This window comes from Apodemus sylvaticus, chromosome 13 (assembly GCF_947179515.1).
Source record: "Apodemus sylvaticus chromosome 13, mApoSyl1.1, whole genome shotgun sequence".
Classification (NCBI taxonomy): domain Eukaryota; kingdom Metazoa; phylum Chordata; class Mammalia; order Rodentia; family Muridae; genus Apodemus; species Apodemus sylvaticus.
The window spans coordinates 23,531,873-23,537,872 of NC_067484.1; positions in this window are offsets into that span (position 1 = coordinate 23,531,873).

Below are 6,000 nucleotides of genomic sequence, written 5' to 3' on the forward strand. Positions count from 1 at the left end.
GCAGCCACCAGTTGCCAAGAGTTCCTGAGCTAGGGCTGGGGCTTTGTGAGCCCCTCCCCCACTCCATGTTGGGATTTTGGCTGGCTGGATCCTGTGTGGGTCTCGTGTCTCCGGCCACAGATGCTACAAATTAATGTGTGCAACACCATGGTCATTCCGGCAAATACTATTTTACTGGCAATACCCCCTATTCCTGGTTCCTAGACTCTCCACCTGCTCTTCTGTGGTGGGCCCTGAAGCTCGGGGAGTGGGTGTGATACAGCTGTCCCATTCATAGTGTGTGCTGTAGAGAGTCTCTCATTCTCTGCACATTGATCTGTTGAAGGTCTCTGTATTAACGACTGTCTCTTGTTAAAGAAGGCTTCTTGGCTGAGGGTTGAAAGATGCACTGATCTATGGGTATAAAGATAAGAACTAAGGGGGACAGTTTCCCATTCATTGGCTTTCACAGTGTTAGAAAGTTCTGTGCATGTTATCAGGGAGGAAAGTAGTCAATAGTTTTACCTATCTGTGTGCTCTTTGAGCTATAATAATAATTGGCCTTGCAAAATATGCCTGGTGATAGAATAGTGGCACAGATGTTAGAGGACTAACCAACCAATTTCCGATTGGACTTAAAGCCTGCGTTCACCAAGTGGAATGTATTCCTGGTACCATCCACTGCCCCAAACTCAGGGCTCACTAAGTCATAGGCTCATAGGCCTTAGAGTGTGTGGGGGGGAACAAAACACTATTATTTTGCGAATGGATGTTGCTGTTTCTTAACAAAGGTTGCCTGTATCTGGAGTGCTCCTACGCCTTTGATTTCATTTCCTGCCACTCTTCTGATTGCACTTTGTTTTGAGATGGGATCTCACTGTGTAACTCAGACTGTGACCCTGATGTCTCAGAACCTCAGAGTGATGGTCAATTATCACCAATTATTGAATGGGTTGAGAGACGCCTACAGATGAGAGTCTTCCACATACATTTCTGAGATGATTTAGAACACTTGGCATGTTGGACAGCAGCTGTGGGGGAACGGTGTATTCTGAGTGGGGAGGGCACCACTGGAAGGGCGGAGGACTGGGTGGAATAAAAAGCAGAAGCATCCCAGCAGCGCAAGCCTGCCTACTCAGGCTCTTGTTCCCTGACTGCCCCCAGGTGAGTGTCTTTGCTTCTCTATGCTCTTAGTGTTGATGTGCCTAAACAGAATCAACTGTGTATGGCCTATAACCCTCCAAACTGTGAGATAATACAAATAAGTCTTCTTTTAACTAGTTTCTCCCAGATATTTGTCAATGCAGTAGAAACTGATACCGTCTTCCAGTTTGAAATATTGTGTACTTTTTTGTACATTTTATAGCAGTTATCTTACCTAATACAAGATATTAGACTACAATTCCTTTAGTTGTAAAAAGAGTGCAGATATTAGTGATTTCTGAGAGTAACAGAAGAAGGGAGAAGTGGGCGGAGCATAACAGATTTCAGTGGCAGTGAAGATGCTCTTGCGAGATTTCCAGGGATTCTAGTAGAAACTCACTTTTTCTGGATTTCTAAAACTGCTTTAAAAATGAACCCCAGTGAACAACCAAGAATCTGGTTTGTAATTTAGAATACTTAATATGAATTATTTATACTGTATAACAGCTATAAAAATGCTACTTCAGCTAGACTAAGGTAATATATTGTCTTCACTATGAGTTCATCTGACAGGCCTTAAAACATATATGAAAATGAAAATGTGACAAAATAAGAGAAATAGATAAACCCATAATTGTAGTTGATGACTTGAACATGTGTCCTTCAGTAAGTAGTAGAATTACCATTGAATACACAGGTACACAACATTAACAAAACCAAACAATACAACAGGCCAACAGGATTTAATTGATATTTACATACGGCTTCACTAAAAATAGCAAAATATAAATTTAAGTATCCATTATAGCATTTACATAGGTAAACTTTATCTGAGTTGTAAAAACAAATCTCAATAAACACAAGAGTCAAGATTATGTGAAATATGAGCTAGCTAGAAATAATAAAACCAGGCTAGAACTCAATAATGGAAAGGGAATAAGAAAATATTTAAATACATAGAAATTACAGAGCACATTTATAAATAACCCATGGGTCACTGAGATGTCTCATGGGAAATATACATTAATTTGTATAAAAACAGCACAGCTATGAAAGTTACTTTTAATTGTGAGTTTAACAATCTAGAACCACCTGGGAAGAGTGTCTCAGTGATGAACTGTTTAGAGTAGGTAAGCCCAGTGTGACGTCTTATGTTAACTGATGTGATGAGACCCGGCCTAAAACTGGCTGGTGCTATTCTTTGGGTTTGGGTCCTAGGCTATAAAGGAAGAGAATGTGAGCTGAGAACTGGCCAGCATGGATATATTCTTTCTCTGCTCTTCGCACAGCCGTGACTCAGCTGCTTTGAGTTCTTGCCTCCTGACTTCCCTGAAATGGGCTGTAACTTGCAATCATGAACATAGACCCGTTCTTTAAGTTGTTCTTGTCACAGCAAGAGGAAGCTAAACCAATACAATTTATGCAGCAGAGCTTACAAGTTTTGTGGCACTAAATATATTAGAGAAAAGTCTAAAAAAAACTAGAAATGAACAGAAAAATAAGCCTAAAAGTAGAAGGAACTAACAAAAAAGTAAAAATAGGTGAAATTTAAAACAAGGAAAAACAGAGAAAACCAATGTCAATATTTTAGAAAAAAAGTCAGTAAAATTGACACACATTTGTCAATATTTACCGAAGAGAAGATACCAGTTGCTAATATCAACAAAGAAATGGAGACAGTTAGTGGAGATTCTGTACCTATTAAAGAGTTAAAAGAAGAATAGCACAGATAATTCTTAATTTTTCAATCTACAAACTGCCAAAGTTCAAGAAGGATGAAACATACAATCTGGCAAAATGGAACTCATAATTGAAAAACTTCCACAAAAGATACCTTCAGGTTTCACTGGAGAAAGTTATTAATCATTTAGAGAAAAGTTCAGAGAATTTTAGTCTTGTGTAGGAAAAAAAGAAGAGAGAAAATACTTTTTATTTTATGAATCTGGCAACTATAGCAAAACCAGACAAAGACAAAAACAAAATTACAAATAAAAAATTTTCATGAAAATAGATACAGAAATCTCAACAAAATATTGCCAGACCAAAGAAGAGGGTTTATTTCAGATATTTTAAAGATTACCTAATAGGTAAAGGTTCATTAATGGTGCCTGGTATGGCACAGGATGCCTATGATCTCAGCTACTTGAGAGAGTGAGGCAGGGGGACTACATGTTTGAGGTCAATCACAGGGAACTTAACAAGATCCTCTTTTAAAATAAAAATGTAAAGGGCTGAGGGTGTAGTTTAGTGATAGAATTTATCATTCAGAAGGTTCTGGGTTTAATCTCTACTAACACACATACACACACACACACACACATACTTCAAAAGAAAAGACAAAGACATGTACAGGATTGTTTATTACAGCAATATTTATAGAAGTTAAGAAGCAAAAGCAAAAAGCCCGGAAACTAATTGATAAATAAAATGTGACATATTCATATGATAAAATATCTACACAGAAGAGTGAAATACTTCTATACATATAGCACACACAGATGTTAAAAACACTTTGCTAAATAAATGAAATAAGTCATAAGAGACAGTCTACTGTGATTTTATTTCCATCAAATTTCAAATTAGGTAAATCCAAAAGGAGATCTTCCCTACTTCCTTGAGGAAGAACTATGATATGGACCTATAAGCAAAAAAAAAAAAAAAAAAAAAAAAAAAAAAAAAAACCAAAAAAAAACCCTTTCCTCCCAAGTTGCATTTGGTCATGGTGTTTCATCATAGTGACAGAGACTTAACTGAGACACATGCTATGTACTCCTGCGTGCCACAAAGATCTATAGTTAACATTGTAGCTATGAGTGAAAAAAAAAAAACTCTTCTCTTTAAGATTGGGTCTTGGAAAGAGTCTTGCATCCTTACCACTCGGACTTGTTGTATGAAGGTTTTTCATACGTGTGCAAGAAAAGAGAGAGGCATATGGATCAGAGTGAGAATAATGCTACTTTAGATGGACTTTCCTAATATTTATAGAAATTGAGAATCTAAAGGGAAAGACAATCTCAATTTCAAAAGTTCAGATTTTGAAGTTAAAGGGGGAAAATAGTACAGTTGATCATGGAATTTGAAGGGAACTGATTTAAAGTACTCAGTGTAAATGCTTAGTTAATATAATACAAAAATCCTGTAAAATAAAGCAACATACACTCACAAAAAAATGTAAGGAAAAGTAGAAAGCTGCCTAAATAAGACATTACAAATAAGTTATGGCAAATAAAGTATACAATATGTAAAAGAAAAATTCACAGGAAAAGCGAAGGAAAGTAACTATGATTGCAGGAAGAAAGGGAGAAAAAAAATTACCTAAACCTGTCTTGAATATAAATAAATAGTAGTTGACAGAGAGCCAAGAAAAACATCTTTACAGGATTCAAAGGAGATGAACAAACAGGATATAATTTAAAGTTACATTAAAAAAAAGACACCCCATAACACAGAAGTAACATCAGTGTCTAGCCTTTGCTCATTTGGGTCCTATCATCAGGCTGAGAGTCTTTACTCTCCTCCATTCTCCACTTCTATCTCCCTGAGTTTTCCTTATCTAATCATTGTGAAATGGTACTTTCTCTCAGTTTTAGGCAGTCCCATGTAGCCAAGGCTAGTCTTGAACTCACTATGTAACTGAGGATGTCCTTGAACTGTCTTCTGATCTTCCTGTCTCTGTCTTCCAAGAGCATCACCATACCCAACACATGTTGCTTTTAACTTATGAGTTTTGCCAATCCAGTTATGTATTTTCACAAAATTATCAGTTTGCTAGACTAACCTAACCCATAGAATATATTTTTCTGAGACCATGGAGAGGATTAACCAAAAAGTTGCTGCTTTTTAGCTCAATGGATCAGTTATCTGTTCTGAACCTTATTTATTTAGCAGATTACTCTTTAGCCTTTTCTGTGTCCCAGTTGCTGTCTTGAGTATTTAGAATGAATTAGTGAATAAAAAAGATCCTCCTTTGTTTTATGGAACATACACATTCTACAAGGAAAACACAGAAACTAAACAGTGAATAAAGTATTCAATGTATTAGATGGTGATAATATTACATATATATGTATATATATATTATTGATACATACAATGTTTTATATATATTATATGGTTATAATATTATATGGTGATATATACATATATGTATCTCCAACCAAAAATTAGGAGTGGTGGAGTAAAGAGAGAGTTGGAGTACCAACTACAGTGGCTTGGGCCAGGCTGTGGTTCAAAGCATTGTGACATGAGAAGGTGATGCACGCATATCGATTTGGCTGTTAGGAAATGTAGTCAACTGATTGGCTGGGGAATAAGTATTCCCACAGAGGTGCCACTGCAGGCCATTTGGAGGACTTAGCTTTAGTCTATGCAGAATGGGTCTCGAGATGTGACATTACAACGGGGTTGAGAACTGACCGTAGGAAGTAGGAAGAGAAGCAGATGACTAGGAGCAGGTTGGGGAGCTAGTTCTCTCTAGGTTAAAAATGAGAAAGGGCCCGTGGTCCAAACTGCAAGTTACATATGATGCAGTGAGTACAGACACTGGGGTTAAAAGGATGGTTAAAGGTTAAAACAGTAATGCGGAAGAAGATACGTAAGGATCCTTGTAGCCGATATAAGATGATCAAATAGAGCAGGTCAGAGGAGGGAAGGGATGCTGGGCCCACAACAGCAGTAAGGCTGCTTCCCCTCTTCCTCAAACCCTTGGGCAACATATATAGGAAGCATCATTGTCTTTTCATATATTCCTGCTTCTAATACAGCTAATTGTGACAGAGTTGTAAGAAAGGATGGCTTCTAACACAAGGCCTCCACCTCCTCCAGGAAAGAGACCACAGGCCATCCTGGAGTAAGGAGCTCTAAGATTACAGATACTTT